At 40.9% G+C, this 20,780-nt stretch overlaps 1 pseudogene; it reads right to left on the minus strand.

Annotated features, from left to right (window-relative positions):
- Positions 1 to 4,888: 4,888 nt before the first annotated feature.
- On the minus strand, positions 4,889 to 5,278 carry LOC120362522 (protein LLP homolog pseudogene; annotated as a pseudogene).
- Positions 5,279 to 20,780: the final 15,502 nt, after the last annotated feature.

Genomic DNA, 20,780 nt, shown 5'->3' on the forward strand with positions numbered 1-20,780 from the left:
CTCTTCGTGGAGAATTTTGATATTGTCAGATGACACAATTTCCTTACCCCAGCTTTCATATGTATTCACTGTTTTTCATTCCTTTCACTACAATAGAATGTCGTCCTGAGGGGTAAGGCAAATTTCTCCCTCAGTGTTCTTAATCACATTTAGTTATTCAACAAATACAGAATTTACTTGGTTGAATCATGTCTTCCCAAAAAAGATACATTGAAGTCTTAATCCCTAGTACCACAGAATGGAAATAGGATCATTGCAGATATAACAAGTTAAAATGAGGTGACGGAGTAGAGTGAGTCTTAATCCAATATGATTGCTGTCTTTATAAGCAGATGGCCATAAAAACAGAGGCACAGAGAGAACATCATGTAATGATAAAGGTAGAGGTTGGAGTTATGCAGCTGCAAGCCAAGGAATGTCATAGATTGCCTGAATACCACTAGAAGCTGAAAAGAGGCAAGAAAGGTTTCAGAGGAAGCATGGCTCTGCCAACTTTGATTTCAGACTTCTAGCCTCCAGGACTGTGAGACAACAAATTTCTGTTGTTTTGAGCCACCCAGTTTGTGATACTTCGTTATGAAAGCCCTAGAAAACTAATGTGATATTATCAGCACAAAACAGTGAGCAAAACAAAGATCCTTGCCCTTGCTGTAGAGCTTAACTGACCTCCTAAAAGCCTAGGCATATAGATTATCTCTTTTTTCTCCTTTATTTGCTACTTCTCCCTCTCTTCTGGCTTCTCCCACTTTTAAATGTTCCAAATCACTTTACATAAAAATTATAATATCCCTTGCCTTCAAGTTCCCTTCTACCTACCGAGTTATCCCTCATTCTTTTTTTATGCCCACATTTCTTGTAAGAGTTGTCATTAGGCATGGTGGCTCATGCCTGTAATCCCAGCACTTTGAGAGGCTGAGGTGGGTGGATCACGAGGTCAGGAGATCAAGACCAGCCTGTCTAACACAGTGAAACCCCATCTCTACTAAAAATACAAAAAAAAAAAAAAAAATTAGCTGGGCACAGTGGCATGCACTTGTAGTCCCAGCTGCTCAGGAGGCTGAGGCAGGAGAATCTCTCCCACCCAGGTGGGAGATGGAGGTTGCAGTGAGCTGAGATCGCACGACTACAATCCAGACTGGGTGACAGAGCAAGAATCCATCTAAAAAAAAAAATTAGTTGTCTACACCTGCCTTATATGCTGATCTACTCACATTGTAGCCCACTGCATTCTCGCCTTTGCTTCCATCACTCCACTGAATTTGCCCTTGCCAACGTCAACGGATAACAGTCTTAGCCACCATTTTTTCTCACCTTGATTATTATAGTGCCCTCTATATTGGTCTTCTTGCCTCTGTTGTGGCTTTCAAAGTGGAATTCATGGGCAAATAACCTGTGTAGTCACAAAGGGCTCCATGCTTGTTTTTAAGCTCTACTGTTGCCATCTTGAAATTCTTAATTTTAAGTTTGCATTTTGTAAGTGAAGTCCAATGGGACAATAGAGTATGTGTGTGAGCAGAGGAGATATATGCAATATGTGTGCCTGCCATTTCTTGCTCCTCCATTTCCATACAGCAGCCATGATGCCTCATGAGCACAAGATTCCAGTGGACCCATGATATGTGGGAGTTCAGTAAAGCTCAAAGTGAATACAAAAGAAGTGTGCAGAGCCTCAGTGAGCACAGAAAGGCCATGCTTTCCACTGGGGAATCAGATCTTGCTTTCAAGGAACAAAGAAGGTAATAATGACATTCTAAGAAACTTCTGGGCTGGGTGCAGTGGCTTATGCCTGTAATCCCAGCATTTTGAGAGGCTGAGGTGGACAGATCATCTGAGGTCAGGAGTTTAAGACCAGCCTGGCCAACATGGTGAAACCCCATCTCTACTAAAAATACAAAAATTATCCAGGTGTGGTGGTGGCCACCTGTAATCCCAGCTACTCAGGAGACTGAGACAGGAAAATAGCTTGAACTTGGGAGGAGGAGGTTGCAGTGAGCAGAGATTGTGCCACTGCACTCCAGTCTGGGCTCCGTCTCAAAAAAAAAAAAGAAAGAAAAAAGAAAAAAGAAACTTCCATGACCACAGAGTCCCATGATATCCTTTTTTGTTCATGTTTCTTCCTGGTATTAGCCAACAACTTATGCTGAACGTAATAACATAGTGGGAAAGGGAAAGTTAGTGACCCTGTAATTCACTTTCCTTTCAGTCCCTCGATACTCACCTACTCATCAGTAGGCCAAGAATAAAGCATGTTGATAGAGGCCAGGTGTGGTGGCTTACGCCTGTAATCCAAGCACTTTGGAGGCCAAGGTGGGAGGATCACCTGAGGTCGGGGATTCAAGACCAGCCTGACCAACATGGTGAAACCCCGTCTTAAAAAACAAAAAAGAAACAAAGAAAAAAAGCATGTTGCTAGAATGTACACCTATCAAAAAGTGAGAGAAACTGGGCATAGTATTGTGCACCTGTGGTCCCAGATACTTGGAAGGCTGAGACAGGAGTTCAAGGCCAGCTTGAGCAATATAGTGAGACTCCATCTCAAAAAAAAAAAAAAATGTGACCGGGCGTGGTGGCTCACGCCTGTAATCTCAGCACTTTGGGAGGCCAAGGCAGGCAGATCACCTGAGGTCAGGAGTTCAAGACCAGCCTGGCCAATATGGTGAAACGCTGTCTTTAACAACAAAAAAAAAAGGCCGGGAGCGGTGGCTCAAGCCTGTCATCCCAGCACTTTGGGAGGCCGAGACGGATGGATCACGAGGTCAAGAGATTGAGACCATCCTGGTCAACATGGTGAAACCCTGTCTCTACTAAAAATACAAAAAGTTAGCTGGGCATGGTGGCGCGTTCCTGTAATCCCAGCTACTCAGGAGGCTGAGGCAGGAGAATTGCCTGAACCCAGGAGGCGGAGGTGGCGGTGAGCCGAGACTGCGCCATTGCACTCCAGCCTGGGTAACAAGAGTGAAACTCCATCTCAAAAAAAAAAAAAAAAAAAAAAAGTGAGAGACAGACAATGGAGTTAGTTTTGTGCAGCATTTCCAGTGTTCTGAGCAGACAAATTATATATGTACATTATCAGCTATATAAATACAAATGTGTTATTAACTGATTTCCCAAAGAATATTAAAAATGAAAATAAAAAGATAAATATAAATTGTGCAATTTCAGTGATTCTTTTTATGAGTAAATGTTCTTATGTTTGCATTTAAAGCTGGCATTGCACAATATAAAGATAAATGGTAAAATTTTTGGTAATAATCAAAAATATTAATTTTCCTTTACTTAGAACAATATTACATAACAAATAAGAAACACCATGACAAGTGAAGGCAAAGACTGCAGAGGAATAGAAAAAGCTTTATGTTGTAGTACCTTTAACATCATATTTTCATGCTTTTTTAAACAAGCTCTACATGTTTATTTTGTACTATGTCCTGCAAAATGTAGCCAGCTCAGGTTGCTTTTCACCAATTCATTGTATCACAAGAATGAACTAAATTATAAATAATATCAAGTCATTTTCTTATTTAAAACACTTCTGATGGCCAGGCATGGTGATGCACACTTGTAACCCCAGCTACTCTGGAGGTTTTAAGCTCTACTGTTGCCATCTTGAAATTCTTAATAACGTTATCTTTAAACTTGTATTTTGTAAGTGAAGTCCAATGGGACAATAGAGTATGTGTGTGAGCAGAGGAGATCTATGCAATATGTGTGCCTGCCATTTCTTGCTGCTCCATTTCCATACAGTAGCCATGATCTTTCATGAGTCCTGGGTAGCTGAACTAGAATGGGGTGTGTGTGTGTGTGTGTGTGTGTGTGTGTGTGTGTTTAAGAAATAGAGATAGAGTATTGCTATATTGCTCAGGCTGGACGAGAACTCCTAGACTCAAGCAATCCTTCTGCTGCAGCCTCTTGAGTAGCTGGATTATAGGCATGTATCACAATGCCTAGCTGAAAATGGATTTTCATGTCAAAGTGGCATGACATAAGAAATCCAAGAGTAGGGTTGCTTGATTGCTTGAACTGGGGAGACAGGCTGCAGTGAGCGAAGATGGTGACACTGTACTCCAGTCTGGGTGACAGAACAAGACTCTGTCTCAAAAAAAAAAAAAAAAAAAAAAAAAAAAAAAAAAAAAAATCAAACGTTTATGACACTTACCAGAGCCTTCCCCTGCAGTTGCATTTTACATAATGATACTCAAAAGGAGAAAGGGATCTGAAATCCAGCCTGCACTCTGCCTGTCCTGCTTTGCACGCTGTCATAGGGGTACAGTAATGACCTTAGACCAAGGAAAAGAAGCACTACTCTGGGCCTCCCATTTTATAGTAGTGCGTTTAATCTCCAAAGTGCATGCAAATCAATTTAGGATCTGCGGATTCTTATTTGATTGGTGTGAAGAGGCCTGAGGTTCCTCATTTTTGCACACTCCCCAGGGGTGTCCATGCTGCTGGTCAACAGACCACATTTTGAGTAGCAAGGCTTTAGAGGACCCTGCTCTTGGATTTCTCATACCATGCCACCCTGACATGAAAACCCATTTTCAGCTAGGCATGGTAGCACGTCTGTAGTCCCATCTACTCTACTCAGGAGGCTGAGGCAGAAGGAGTGCTTGAGCCTAGTGTTTCGTGTCCAGCCCCAGCAACATAGCATAGCAATACTCTATCTTTATCTCTCTCTCTCTCTCTCTCTTTTTGTATAAAAAATAGTATTTTATTCAAATTCCCAAAACAAACTTGAGGAGTTATACTGGGTTTGAATTGAAGAAAAAAGGTCAAGTTAAAATAGAAAAATGAACAGTTTTCATTTAGTGGGAGTTGAAATCAAAGTACAGATGTGTATACATTCTAATCCACCGTCTATCCCATGTGGCATTTTCCAAGGTTTAAGAGTCTACCAAGCCAAACCGTTGGCCACCTTCACTGTTTTTGCTTTTCTTTTTGCCTTTCTTTTCTCTTGCTTTGACTTCAGCTTTTTTCTTTGTTTTTGGTTCATCCATATTGGATACTGTCCATGATGGTCTAGAAGAGTCTTTTTGTTTCTCTTACTATCAGTCTCCATTTTCATGTTATCTTTTTGATCTTTTACCTCACATGGCATTTTCTCTTGTCAGCGTTTGGGTTTGAGTACCACCACAGTTGCTAGCTCTTAAACGTCTTTCATTAAAATATCACCGTCTAGTTTGAGAATACTTTTAAGCCTGTTGAGCTCCTTTGGGGCATTCTTTTTTCTGTTTTCAGCACACATCTTTCTTTTCCACTTACTACTTGAGCTTTTAGCCATGTTTCACCTGAGAAACAAAAACACACACGCCACTTTTTTTTTTTTTTTGAGACAGAGTTTCGCTCTTTTGTCCAGGCTGTAGTGCAACAGCACGATCTCGGCTTACTGCAACCTCCGCAGCCCGGGTTGAAGCGATTCTCCTGCCTCAGCTTCCTGAATAGCTGGGATTACAGGTGCCCACCACCACACCAGCTAATTTTTTTTGTATTTTTAGTAGAGACGGGGTTTCACCATGTTGGCCAGGCTGGTCTTGCACTCCTGACCTCAGGTGATCTGCCTGCCTCAGCCTTCCAAAGTGCTGGGATCACAGACATGAGCCACCGCACCCAGCCAGCAATACTCTATCTCTGAAACAAATACACACACACACACACACACCCCGTTCTAGTTCAGCTACCCAGGACTATATATTTTCCTGCTCAAACAGTTTAGGGTTTACTTCTAACTGTTGCTGGGAGGAGAGGGAATGGTGAATAGAACTTGGATTACTAGGCCAGAGTGTTCAGATGTATATGTACAAGACCATTTTTGAATATGTTGGTGTCAGTGATTGCATTTTCCTTCTTTCTTTCTTTTTCTTTCTTTCTTTTTTTTTCTCAGAGTCTTGCTATGTTGTCTAGGTGGGAGTGCAGTGGCTATTCACAGGTGTGATCATAGCACATTGCAGTCTCAAACTCCTGGCTCAAGAGATCCTTCCACATAGCTGGGACTATAGGCATGCACCATAGCACCCAGCCCAGTGATTACTTTCTTTTCTGCCTACTTCATTTAACTTTTTTGTTAGTTATAAATATACACAACCTTATCATCTGTAAATAATGATATATTTATCTTCTCTTTTTCATAGTTATCCTTCTTATTTGTTTTACATCTTAATTGCTAGAATTTACAGAACTTGTTAAATAATGGTAATAAGGGAAGATTCTCTTTTATAGTCCTTACATTAATGGAAGCCTAGTATTTCAACGTGAAGTGTGATATTACCTGGATTTCATAAAAGTATTCTTGATTATTATGTTTCACTCAATTCCTAATTTATTGTTATTAGTATTTGTATGGACTGAATATCTAGGTTTCTCCACAATTCATATTTTGAAATCCTAAACCCCAATGTGATGAGATTTGGTGGTGGGGCCTTTGTGAGGTAATTAGGGTTGATTAGTTCATGATGCTAGGACCCTCATGATGAGATTAATGTACTTATCAAAAGAGGAGGAGACATGGGATCTCAATATCTCTCTGCTTTTCATCATGTGAGGATACAATGAAAAGATAGCCATCAGTTAGGTGTGGTGGCTCATGCCTGTAATCCCAGCACCTTGGGAAACGAAGGCTGGCAGATCACTTGAGGTCAGGAGTTCGAGATCAGCCTCAACAACATCATGAAACCCTGTCTCTCTAAAAAAAAATGTGTGTGTGTGTGTGTGTGTGTGTGTGTGTGTGTGTGTGTGTATAAAAGAAAAGATAGCCATCTACAGACCAGGAAAAAGAATGCTCAATGGATCTGCTGGTATCTTGATCATGTATTTCCCAGTCTCTAGAACTGTGAGAAATAAATGGTTGTTGAACCACCTAGCCCATCCCATGGTAATTTGCTATAGCAGCCCACACTGACTAAGACAAGACTCAAAGGTGGATATTTGTTTGTATCAAATGTCTTTTCAGCAGTGATCTAAATAAATATGTAGATTCCCCTCTTTGACCTGTTAAAATGATGTATTAGATCAGGTGTTACACAATAAATTCTTTTCTTTCTTTCTTTCTTTCTTTCTTTCTTTTTTTTTTTTTTTTTTAAGATACAGGGTCTCACTCTGTTGCCCAGACTGGAGTGCAGTGGTAAGATCATAGTTCACTGAAGCCTCAAATTCCTGAACTCAAGCCATCCTCCTGCCTCAGTCACCCAAGTACGAGGTCCCAAACATCACAAATGGCTCTTCTAGTATTGTTTCGAAATCAGTTGCAGAATTTAACTTGCAAATACTTATTTAAGATTTTTAATTTCCCTCCCTCCCTCCCTTTCTTCCTTCCTTCCTCCCTTCCTTCCTTCCTTTTTTCTCTTCTCTTCTCTGCCTTTTCTTTTTTTCTTTTTTCTTTTCTTTTTCTTTTTCTTTTTGAAACAGAGTCTCACTTTGTTGCCCAGACTGGAATGCAGTGGTATGATCTTGGCTCACTGCAACCTCTGCCTCCTGGGTTCAAGCAATTCTCCTGCCTCAGCCTCCAAGTAGCTGGAATTACAGGCATAAGCCACCACACCTGGGTAATTTTTGTATTCTTAATAGAGACGGGGTTTCACCATGTTGGCCATGCTGGTCTTTAACTCCTGGCCTCAGGCGATCCACCTGACTCAGCCCTACAAAGTGCTGGAACTACAGTCGTGAAACACTGCACCAAGCCTTTTTTTTTTTTTTTTTTGTCAGGGTCTCATTCTGTTGCCCAGGCAAAAGTTCAGTGGCTTGAACACAGTTTATTGCAGTCTCCACTTTCCAAGCTCAAGCAATCTTCCCACTGAAGGAGCTTAGACTACAGGTGCATGCCACAATGCCTGGCTAATTTTTTGCATTTTTTTGTAGAGACAGGGTTTCACCATGTTGCCCAAGCTGGTCTTGAACTTCTGGCCTCAAGTGATCATCCTGCCTCAGCCTTCCCATGTGCTAGGATTACAGGGTTAAACCTCAGTGACTGGCCTTTACATTTCTTTCATAATGTCAGTTGGTCTGAATTTGTGTGTGTGTGTGTGTGTGTGTGTGTGTGTGTGTGCACTCTGTTGGGTTTTGATATCAGAATTTATGCTGATTTTATAAAATAAACTAAGAAAATTTCCATCTTTTCTATTCTATTTAACAGTTTATATAACATTGTAATTATATTTTCCATGAAAGAATTCGTTCTTGGCCAGGTACAGTGGCTCACACCTGTAATCTCACCACTTTGGGAGGCCAAGGTATGTGGGTCACCTGAAGTCAGGCGTTCCAGACCAGCCTGGCCAACATATTTCTGTTTCTACTAAAAATAGAAAAATTAGCCAGGCATAGTGGCATGTGCCTGTAATGCCAGCTATTCAGGAGGCTGAGACAGGAGAATCACTTGAACCTGGGAAGCAGAAGTTGCAGTGAGCCGAGATCACTGCACTGCACTCTGGGGACAGAGCAAGACTGTCTAAACAAAAGAAAAACAAACAAATAAAAAGATCTATTCTTGGCTGGGCGCTATGGCTCAAGCCTGTAATCCCAGCACTTTGGGAGGCCGAGGCGGGTGGATCACGAGGTCAAGAGATCGAGACCATCCTGGTCAACATGGTGAAACCCCGTCTCTACTAAAAATACAAAAAACCAGCTGGGCGTGGTGGCGCGTGCCTGTAATCCCAGCTACTTAGGAGGCTGAGGCAGGAGAATTGCCTGAGCCCAGGAGGCGGAGGTTGCGGTGAGCCGAGATCGTGCCATTGCACTTCAGCCTGGGTAACAAGAGCGAAACTCCGTCTCAGAAAAAAAAAAAAAAAAAAAAAAAAAAAAAAAAAAAAAAAAAAAGATCTATTCTTTAAACCATCTAGGCCAAAAACATTTTGGGGAGGTTAATTATTGAACATCTTTTTCAATTTCTTCCATAGCTTTTGGTCTCTTTTTATTTCTACTTTTCTACTTGGTTTAATTGATAATATATTTTTCTTCAAAAATTTTAATTTTATCAATATTTCCAAGTTTATGCCCAGGTGTTATGAAGTAATGTAAAAACAGTCATAATTTAAAAAAAAAATCTACCTGTCAATTTGTTATTATTCTTAATTCCCTAAATTGTGTTTTTATCTTCTTTTTCCAGTTAGACTACCTGACATTTGTCTACATTATTCGTTCTTTAAAAGAAACAAAAATAGTTTTGGGGGCAAATGGTATGCATTGTATTCTTTTCCTTTCTTTTTTTCTTTTACTTTTTTTTTTTTTAAACAAAGTCTGGTTCTGTCACCCAGGCTGGAGTACAGTGGCGTGATCGCAGCTCACCACAACCTCTGCTTCCCAGGTTCATGTGATTCTCCTGCCTCAGCCTCCCAAGTAGCTGGTACTATAGGTGCATGCTACCCGCCTAATTTCTTTTGTATTTTTAGTACAGATGGGGTTTCACCGTGTTAGCCAGGACGGTTTCAATCTCCTGACCTCATGATCTGCCCACCTCAGCCTCCCAAAGTGCTGGGATTACAGGCGTGAGCTACCAGGCCTGGCCCCTTTTTTCAATTTTTTAAAATATTTTTTCCTCCATTTTTCCTTTTTAAAATTTATTTTATGTTATTTTATAGTTCTTTATTTCTGATTAAAATGTTATGCGTAGCTCATTTACTTTCATTCTATATTTTTCCAAAGTGGAAACACGTAAGATTATAAAGTTGCCCCTTAAGTGCAGCTTTGACTGCAGTCTATACATTTTGCTGTAAAAGTTACACTCCAATTTGGCTTCGACTTTGGAATTAAGCTAAAATCTGTGGTCATACTATTACAGTTCATTTTTAGTAAGTGGAAGACTGAGTTATCAAATGCTGACTTCAAAAGAATTCCTAGCATCTGTAAACTTGTATGGAACCAATGACTATGTGGTTGTGTAGATAACCACTGTCTTTAATCAGAGTAAACCCAACATTAACACAAATAAGTCCTGTTATTTGGATATGTTTTTAATATCTGAATAAAGGAAAAATGGAAGTCATTACAAATACATTATTAATATACTGCATTAGCTTTTTTTTTTTGAGACAGCATCTTGCTCTGCTGCCCAGGCTGAGCTCAGTAACATGCACATGGCTCACTGCAGCCTTGAAATCCTAAGCTCAAGCAATCCTCCCACCTCAGCCTCCAGAGTAGCTGGGACTATAGGCATGTGCCACCATGTCCGACTAATTTGTGTGTGTGTGTGTGTGTGTGTGTGTGTGTGTCTGTGTGTCTGTGTGTGTCTGTGTCTGTGTGTGTGTGTGTCTGTGTGTGGGTTTTTGTTTTTGTTTTGTTTTTTTGTAGAGACAGCTTTTGCCATGTTGTTCAGGCTGGTCACCAACTTCTGTGCTCAAGCAATCTGCCCTCCTTGGCCTCCCAAAGTACTGGGATTACACACGTGAGCCACTGTGCCTGGCCTGGAAATTCTGCATATCCTCTAAGAATGATGTAAAAGCAGAATGTCAAATTTGCCACTACCAAATTTTATTAGGTGGAAAAATTCTATAATTATGTATAAACATTCATAGTAAATGATCTTTAATCCAGATATTATAAAGAGTATAAAGAAAAAAATGGTAGAATATTCAGAAAACAGCCTGCCTTAATTGAAAGCAAACATCTGTTTAGTATGGCAAATATGAAGCAGAATACCTGTAGGCGGGCAAAATCGAGCAGCTAACGGTACTGAGAAATTCGCGTTCCTCTATGCTAGTCTTAGACATTTATAATTTGATGATAGAATTGCAATAATAATTACATTGTTTTTAGAGATGGGACTCACTCTTTTGCCCAGGATGTAGTGCAGTGCCAGATCATAGCTCACTGCAGCCTTGAATTTCTGCAATCCAGAGATCCTCCTAACACAGCCTTTGAGTAGCTGAGATTACAGGTACTAGCCACTGTTCCTGGCAATAATGAAAGTTAAAAAAAAATAAAATGTTAGGTTTATTTTTGTGTTCTAGAAATTATTTTATTATTATGATACTCATATTTGGCTATAGTCTTGGTTCAATATTGATTTTAATGTTCAGCTTTTTGTTATGCAGCCCAAATAAATGTTTATTGCAATCTTATTTTGATTTTTATTTTTGTTGAATCCAAAATATACTTAGAAGAATTTATTTTATGGCCGGGGATGGTGGCTTAGGCCTGTAATCCCAGCACTTTGGGAGGCAGAAGCAGGCAGATCATCTGAAGTAGGGAGTTTGAGACCAGCCTGACCAACATGGAGAAACCCCATCTCTACTAAAAATACAAAAAATAATAGCTGAGTGTGGTAGCACACGCCTGTAATCCCAGCTACTTGGGAGGCAGAGGCAGAAGAATCCCTTGAACCTGGCAAGCAGAGGTTGCGGTGAGCCAAGATTGTGCCATTGCACTCCAGACTGGGCAACAAGAGTGAAACTCCGACGCAAAAAAAAAAAAAAAAAAAAGTTTAATTTTTGTTTTAAAATCGAATTGGGCCGGTCACGGTGCCTCACACCTGTAATCCCAGCACTTCGGAAGGCTGAGGTGGGTGGATCATGAGGTCAAGAGATTGAGACCATCCTGGCCAACATGATGAAACCCGGTTTCTACTAAAAAATACAAAAATTAGCTGGGAGTAGTGGTGTGCGCCTGTAGTCCCAGTTACTCCTACTCGGGAGGCTGAGGCAGGAGAATCACTTGAACCCAGGAGGTGGAGGTTGCAATGAACTGAGATAGTGCCACTGCACTCCAGCCTGGCTGCAGAGTAAGACTGTCTCAAAATAAATAAACAATTCAATAAATAACTCAATACATCAATAAATCAAATTAAATATTCTAACTGGGCATAGTTTTTTACTAACCTTTTCTGGTTAATTTGTCGGGGTATGAAATTGAATTCAGAAGATTTAGGCTATTCAATTTTGCTTTTTAAAATTTGTTGGCCCAGCGCAGTGGCTTTCACTTGTAATCCTAGCACTTTGGGAGGCTGAGGTGGGTGGATCACCTGAGGCCAGGAGTTCAAGACCAGCCCAACCAAGATGGCAAAACCTGTCTCTACTAAAAATACAAAAAATTAGCCCGGTGTGGTGGTGCATGCCTGTAATGGGAGCTATTCAGGAGGCTTAGGCAGGAGAATCACCAGAACCCAAGAGGCGAAGGTTGCAGTAAGCAACTCCAGTCTTGGTGACAAGAGCAAAACTCTGACTCAAAAAAAAAATTCATTGCAGGTTTTTCTGTGACCTAATAGCATGATTTTTGTCAGCATCTGTAAGTGCTTGAAAAGTTGTACTCTGTAAGATACCAAGTTCAACATGTATATAAAATATGACTTTAAACTTACTAATTAAATTACTTAATATTAGGCCGGGGGCAGTGGCTCAAGCCTGATTCCCAGCACTTTGGGAGGCTGAGGTGGGTGGATCATGAGGTCAAGAGATCGAGACCATCCTGGTCAACATGGTGAAACCCTGTCTCTACTAAAAATACAAAAAATTAGCTAGGCATGGTGGCACGTGCCTGTAATCCCAGCTACTCAGGAGGCTGAGGCAGGAGAATTGCCTGAACCCAGGAGGTGGAGGTTGGGGTGAGCTGAGACTGCGCCATTGTTCTCCAGCCTGGGTAACAAGAGTGAAACTCAGTCTCAAAAAAAAAAAAAAAAAAAAAATTACTTAATATTATTGTCCTCGTTTATTTCTTATCAGCCTTAACCTAGGAAAGTGCAGTATTAAAATCTCTTATGGTAATTTGTTTCCTTTTCATGGAGTTTTATTTCTTCCCATTCTTATGGCTATATTTTCCTTCTGACCAGTAACTGCCCTTTCTGTACTCTAAAACTTCTACCTCTTTTCCAGCTATAGAGTGGGTTTTGAGCATTTTTAGACTTTGGGGTTTATATTTGTAGTCTTTTCCCTAACCAACATTTACACAAAGTAAATACACACATGATTGAAGCAGTTTAGCAACTGATTTAATATTGTAAAAGTTCTACATTTATTTATAGGAAAATTTATCTATATAAAATTTCCAATTTAACAGCACATTTAAACAATTGTCAAGGTCATAAAAAAGAGGTAAATCAAAATATACTTATATAACACAAATACTCAAAGATTTTTATTATGGAATTGTTTGTAATGGTTAAAACAAAAAACAACGACAAACAAACAAAAACCAACCAAATGCTCATAGTAGTAGGTTGGCTATAGAAATTATGAAACATCTATAAAATGAAATTCTATGCAACTATTTAAAGTTGAAGTATATGAAGTATGAAGTGTACTGACACGAAAATGTGCCCAAACATACATATTAGGTGAAAAAGCTAGTTATATTAATAATAAGATGACATACATGATATGAAACCCTTCTTGTTAAATATGTGAAAATAATATTAGTATCTAGAGAGATAAAAACTGAAAGTAATTTACATGATTGACATTTTTATAAAGTAGCTCTCTTTGGCAATGAAGTTATAGGATATTTTTAATTTTTTTTATTTATTTATTTTCTTTCTTTCTTTTTTTTTTTAAGATGAGGTTTCACAATGATGGCCAGGCTGGTCTTGAACTCCTGACCTCAGGTGATCCACCCACCTCGGCCTCCGAAAGTGCTAGGATTACAGGCCACTGTGCCCGGCCTTTACTTTTATTTTACATGTTTACATAATTGTTGAATATTTTTATTGGAGCATGTATTATCTTTTATAACAAAAATATTTAAAATAAAAGTAGATCTACAGATTTACAAGTTAGTATTCTGATAAACTATATCATTATCCTTGTCTTCTTGAAGAATTCTGTGATTCAATTATCTAGGACTTTTATTTCCTCATTCTCTTCTTGCTGGCTTTTCATCTCTTTATTAATCTCAATGCAAACACAGGAAGAAAAGAACTAGTCACATTTTATCAGCTGAGTTGAAAAAACAGACACAATAATGTAATTAATTTATATAAACGGTTAAGTCTCAAGTGGCTACATTCTAGTTGGGTCCTTTTGTGCTAGATTAAAGATCTCAATCTAGCCAAATAAAGGGAGTATTATTTATTTTAAGAAAACATGTTCAATAGAACTTTCTGCAAAGATTGGAAAAGTTGTATATTGATGTGTTCATCTCAAGTCACATGTAGCTACTGAGCCCTTGTCATGTGGCTAGTGTGGCTGAGGACTTTATTCTATTTTAATTAATTTAATTAGCCACATGTAGCTAGTTGCTATGGTTTCGGACAGTTTCATTCTAGTTTAAAAGAAGCTGCAGAGGCCGGGCGCGGTGGCTCAAGCCTGTAATCCCAGCACTTTGGGAGGCCGAGGTGGGTGGATCACGAGGTCAAGAGATCGAGACCATCCTGGTCAACATGGTGAAACCCTGTCTCTACTAAAAATACAAAAAATTAGCTGGGCATGGTGGTGCGTGCCTGTAATCCCAGCTACTCAGGAGGCTGAGGCAGGAGAATTGCCTGAACCCAGGAGGCGGAGGTTGCGGTGAGCCGAGATCGCGCCATTGCACTCCAGCCTGGGTAACAAGAGCGAAACTCCGTCTAAAAAAAAAAAAAAAAAGAGCCGGGCGCGGTGGCTCAAGCCTGTAATCCCAGCACTTTGGGAGGCCGAGGCGGGTGGATCACGAGGTCGAGAGATCGAGACCAACCTGGTCAACATGGTGAAACCCCGTCTCTACTAAAAATACAAAAAATTAGCTGGGCATGGTGGTGCGTGCCTATAATCCCAGCTACTCAGGAGGCTGAGGCAGGAGAATTGCCTGAGCCCAGGAGGCGGAGGTTGCGGTGAGCCGAGATCGCGCCATTGCACTCCAGCCTGGGTAATAAGAGCGAAACTCCGTCTCAAAAAAAAAAAAAAAAAGGAAGCTGCAGAAACAACAAAATGTAATGTGTGAACTTGGTTAAATGTAGTGAAAAACACATGCAGAAGTGCTGGTAGGTTTTATCTTCATCTTGCTCTCCCCTGGTGTGTAGCCAGTTCTTTTACCCAATTGTAAACCCTGCTAACCAACAGCAACCACAGGTCTGCCACCAACGACAAAACAGCCTTTATTTTTTTTCAGGATCTCGTCCTGGAGTGCAGTGGTGCAATCTTGGCTCACTGCAGACTTGACCTCCTAGGCTCAAGCGATCCTACCTCGGCCTCCCAAGTAGCTGAGACTACAGGTGTGCACCACTACACCCTGATAATTTTTGTAGAGATGCGGATTTCACCATACTACCCAGGCTGGTCTTGAACTCCTGGGCTTAAGCAATCTGCTACCCTCAGCTTCCTAAAGTTTTGGGATTACAGGTGTGAGCCACCATGCCTGGCCAAGAACAGACCTCACTAAAGTTACTTTTCATGGTCTCATTCCAGGAATGAGACATAGTTGGCTTCCAGTTGTCCTGTAAGCGCTCCTTGTTGACCTAGCCTTGTGGAGGACTGCTTAGTGACATTACTCATTCTCCAAATCTCCCTTTTGGATCATAACTTTTTCAGCTTTTCTCCTTTCATATAAATTCGTATTCCCATAATAAAATGTTTATTTCAGGCCGGGTGCGATGGCTCAAGCCTGTAATCCCAGCACTTTGGGAGGCCGAGGCGGGTGGATCATGAGGTCAAGAGGTCGAGACCATCCTGGTCAACATGGTGAAACCCCGTCTCTACGAAAAAAAAAAAAAAAATACAAAAAAATTAGCTGGGCATGGTGGTTCGTGCCTGTAATCCCAGTTATTCAGGAGGCTGAGGCAAGAGAATTGCCTTAACCCAGGAGGCGGAGGTTGCGGTGAGCCAAGATCACGCCATTGCACTCCAGCCTGGGTAACAAGAGAGAAACTCCGTCTCAAAAAAAAAAAAAAAAAAAAAGTTTATTTCATAATACTCATAGTGGTTTTGCTTCTCTGATTGTTTCCTCACTGATACACACTTGAAATCTGTTACTCTCCCTTTTTTTTCAACTCAGTCAGTGATGCAAACAACCACCCAATTGTTCCCTTACTCCCTACTTTCAGTCCATCATTAAGTCCTTGGCAAACTATCTTTGAAAATCCACCATGAATATGCCCACTTATTTCCTTCACAACACCTTTAATCCAAGTAATGGCCACCCCTCCTCTGGTTCCACTTCTATCGTCAACCTCCAATAACTATTCAGTTTCTAAAGTTCTAAACACTAATTTTATTTCATTTTATTTTTATTTATTTATTTTGAGATGGGGTCTCACTCTTTTTGCCCAGGCTGCAGTGCAGTGGCACAATCTCTGCTCACTGCAACCTCTGTCTCCCAAGTTCAAGCGATTCTCATGCCTCAGCCTCCCCAGTAGCTAGGACTACAGGTGCACACTACTATACCCAGCTAATTTTGTAGTTTTAGTAGAGATGAGGTTTTGCCACGGCTGGTCTCGAACTCCTAGCCTCAGTGATCCATCTGCTCTGACCTCCCAAAGTGCTGGGATTACAGGCCTGAGCCACTACACCCTGCCCTAAACACTAATTTTAAAATGATTTCCTGTTGTACTTAATCACATAGTCCAGCATAATCTGGCTTCCTGCTAACTTTGCCAAATTCATCCTAGGCCCTGCTTATTTATAGTTTCTCTTACCTTATAACTTCGTTTGACATGATCTCTCATAACCCAAGCTCTAACTCCCTCCTTATGACACTGATTCTACCTTTTTTTTTTTTTTCTATAGGAGTCATCTGGTGCGAGATGCTGGTCAAGTAGCTGTGACAAAGCAAGGATGGGTGGGTGTTGCAGAATAGGATAGCCTAGGCTGCTCCCTTAGCAGGAGCTTTGGGTGGAGTCACCCTGGAAAAGAGTTTCTAGATACACCATGATGGACATGCTCAGTGAAAAGACTATCACAATAGTTTTCTTTTTTTGTGCAATGAATCATCTTGAAATCTGAACAAACAAAGATTGCTCTTATACTGGAACTCATTCAGATGAGGATGAGAATACTTGGATAAAACCATTGTTTGGGTTTATGTTTAAATAATTCCTATTCCTATTCTTTTTTTTTTTTTTTTTTTTTTTTTTTTGAGACGGAGTTTTGCTCTTGTTACCCAGGCTGGAGTGCAATGGCGCGATCTCAGCTCACTGCCACCTCCGCCACCTCCTGGGTTCAGGCAATTCTCCTGCCTCAGTCTCCTGAGTAGCTGGGATTACAGGCACATGCCACCATGCCCAGCTAATTTTTTGTATTTTTAGTAGAGACGGGGTTTCACCAAGTTGACCAGGATGGTCTCGATCTCTTGACCTCGTGATCCACCCGACTCAGCCTCCCAAAGTGCTGGGATTACAGGCTTGAGCCACCGCGCCCGGCTTTTTTTTTTTTTTTTTTTTTGAGAAGGAGTTTCACTCTTGTTACCCAGGCTGGAGAACAATGGCGCGATCTTGGCTCACCACAACCTCCGCCTCCTGGGTTCAGGCAATTCTCCTGCTTCAACCTCCTGAGTAGCTGGGATTACAGGCACGTGCCACCATGCCCAGCTAATGTTTTGTATTTTTAGTAGAGACAGGGTTTCACCATGTTGACCAGGATGGTATCGATCTCTTGACCTCATGATCCACCCGCCTCAGCCTCCCAAAGTGCTGGGATTACAGGCTTAAGCCACCGCACCCAGCCTAATTCCTATTCTTTTTGTAGTTACTGGCATATACTCTGTGGCTTTTTGTAATTTAATCCATCACCTTCTATCATAAAAGTTAAAAGCCAAAAAGCTAAAATGACACTGGGTTTCTAATCTTAGGGAAAAAAAAAAAAAAGCTAAAATCATTACAAAGAATGTCTAACATTTCTTTTCTTTTTTTTTTTTTTTTTTCCGAGACGGAGTTTCGCTCTTGTTACCCAGGCTGGAGTGCAATGGCGCGATCTCGACTCACCACAACGTCCGCCACCTGGGCTCAGGCAATTCTCCTGCCCCAGCTTCCTAAGTAGCTGGGATTACAGGCACGCGCCACCACGCCCAGCTAGTTTTTTTTGTATTTTTAGTAGAGACGAGGTTTCACCATGTTGACCAGGATGGTCTCAATCTCTCGACCTCGTGATCCACCCGCCTCGGCCTCCCAAAGTGCTGGGATTACAGGCTTGAGCCACCGCGCCCAGCCTGAATGTCTAACATTTCTAGTATATTTAAAACATCAGTCTTCTTGTAATGAATAAACTTAATTATTTAGCTCACTGTTAGATTTACAGAAAAATAAGAAGGTACAGAATTTCTTTTTACTTTCTCACCAACACCTTCTCCACCCTCGTTTCCTCAATTATTAACATATTGCATTAGTCCCATATATTCCTTCATTTGTTACAATTGGCAAACTAATACTAAAACATTATTATTAACTAAAGTCTATAGTTTACATTAAGGTTCACTCTTGGTGTTTTACATTTTATGGGTTTTGACAAATACACAATGACATGTATTCATCATTACAGTATCAAATAGAATAATTTAACAGCACTAAAAATCCCATGTTTAAGCCGGGCGCGGTGGCTCAAGCCTGTAATCCCAGCACTTTGGGAGGCTGAGGCGGGTGGATCACGAGGTCAAGAGATCGAGACTAGCCTGGTCAACATGGTGAAACCCCGTCTCTACTAAAAATACAAAAAATTAGCTGGGCATGGTGGCGTGTGCCTGTAATCCCAGCTACTCAGGAGGCTGAGGCAGGAGAATTGCCTGAACCCAGGAGGCGGAGGTTGCGGTGAGCCGAGATCGTGCCATTGCACTCCAGCCTGGGTTAACAAGAGCGAAACTCCGTCTCAAAAAAAACAAAACAAAACAAACAAAAAAAAAAAATCCCATGTTTAATTTCTTCATTTCTCCTTCCCTTCCCCTTTACAACCACTGATCTTTTTACTGTCTCTTTTGTCTTTTCCAGAATATCACATGATTAGTATAATGTAGTATGTAGCCTTTTCTGATTGGCTTCTTTCACTTAGCAATAAGCACTTAAGATTCCTCCATGTCTTTTTGTGGTTTTCTAGTTCATTTCTTTAGAGTGTCAAATAATATTCCATTCTGTATGTCTCACAGTTTATCCATTTACCTATTGAAGGACATTTTGGTTGCCAATTTTTGGCAATTGCAAATAAAACTACTATAAACATTGGTGTGCAGGTTTTTGGGTAGACTTTTTTTTTTTTTTTTTTGAGATGGAGTCTTGCCCTGTTTCCCAGACTGGAGTGCAATGGCGTGATCTCTGCTTACTGCAACCTCTGCCTCCTGGGTTCAACCAATTCTCCTGCCTCAGCCTTCTGAGTAGCTGGGATTATAGGCGTCCACCACCGTGCCTGGCTAATTTTTTATATATTTAGTAGAGACAGGGTTTCACCATGTTGGCCAGACTGGTCTCAAACTCTTGACCTCATGATCTGCCCACCTCAGCCTCCCAAAGTGTTGCAATTACAGGCATGAGCCACCACGCCTGGCCTAACATATGTTTTTAACACATTGTAGTAAATACCAAAGAGTGCAATTGCTGGATTGTATGATAATAGTATGTTTAATTTTGCAAGAAGCTGCCAAACTGTCTTCCAAAGTGACTATTCCATTTTGCATTCCCACCGGCAATGAATGTGAGTTCCTGTTGCTCCACATCCTCAGCAGTATTTAGTGTTGTCAGTGGTTTGGATTTTGGCCATTCTAATTGGTATATAGTAGTATTTCACTTTAAAAAAATTGTATACAATATTTGTACATATTTATAGGGTACATGTGGTATTTTGACACATGCATACAATATGTAAAGATCAACTCAGGGTATTTAGGATGTCCATCACATTGAACATTTATCTTTTTTTTTTTTTTTAATATGGAGTTTTTCTCTGTTGCCCCGGCTAGAATACACTGGCACGATCTCAGCTCACTGCAACCTCCACCTCCTGGCTTCAAGTGATTCTCCCTCCTCAGCCTCCTGAGTAGCTGGAATTACAGATGCTCACCACTGTGCTCGGCTACATTTATCATTTCCTTGTATTGGGAACATTTCAAATCAAGTAACTTTGAAATATATAATATGTTGTTAACTATAGTCACCCTCCTGTGCTATCAAACCCTAGAATTTATTCCTTCTAACTTCATGTTTGTACCAATTAAACAACCTCTCTTCAACTGCCCCCATCTGCCCACAGACTCTGGTGACTATCACTCATTCTCTACCTCCATGAAATGAACTTTTTTTTTTTTGAGATGTAGTCTCGCTCTGTCACCAGGCTGGAGTGCAGTGGTGTCATCTTGCTCATTGCAACCTCTGCCTCCTGGGTTGAAGTGATTCTCCTGCCTCAGCCTCCTTAGTAGCTGGGACTACAGGCATGTGCCACCATGTCCAGCTAACTTTTTTTAGTAGAGATGGGGTTTCACCATGTTGGCCAGGATCGTCTCGATCTCTTGACCTCAGATCCACCCACCTCAGCCTCCCAAAGTGCTGGGATTACAGGCATGAGCCACCTGCACCCGGCCAAGATGTACTTTTTTTTTTTTTTTTTTTTGAGATGGAGTTTCCCTCTTGTTACCCAGGCTGGAGTGTAATGTCACAATCTCAGCTCACCACAACCTCTGCCTCCCAGGTTCACGCGATTTTCCTGCCTCAGCATGTGCCACCACGCCCAGCTAATTTCGTATTTTCAGTAGAGACAGGGTCTCTCCATGTTGGTCAGGTTGGTCTCCAACTCCCATCGTCAGGTGATCCGCCAGCCTCAGCCTCCCAAAGTGCTGGAATTATAGCCCAGCCCCGAGATGAACTTTTTAAACTCTCACATATGAATGAGAATATGTGATATTTGTCTTTCTGTGTCTGGCTTATTTCACTTAGTATAATGGTCTCCAGATTCTATTTATCTTGCTGCAAATGACAGAATTTCATT

Source organism: Saimiri boliviensis, chromosome 4, assembly GCF_048565385.1.
Source record: "Saimiri boliviensis isolate mSaiBol1 chromosome 4, mSaiBol1.pri, whole genome shotgun sequence".
Classification (NCBI taxonomy): Eukaryota; Metazoa; Chordata; class Mammalia; order Primates; family Cebidae; genus Saimiri; species Saimiri boliviensis.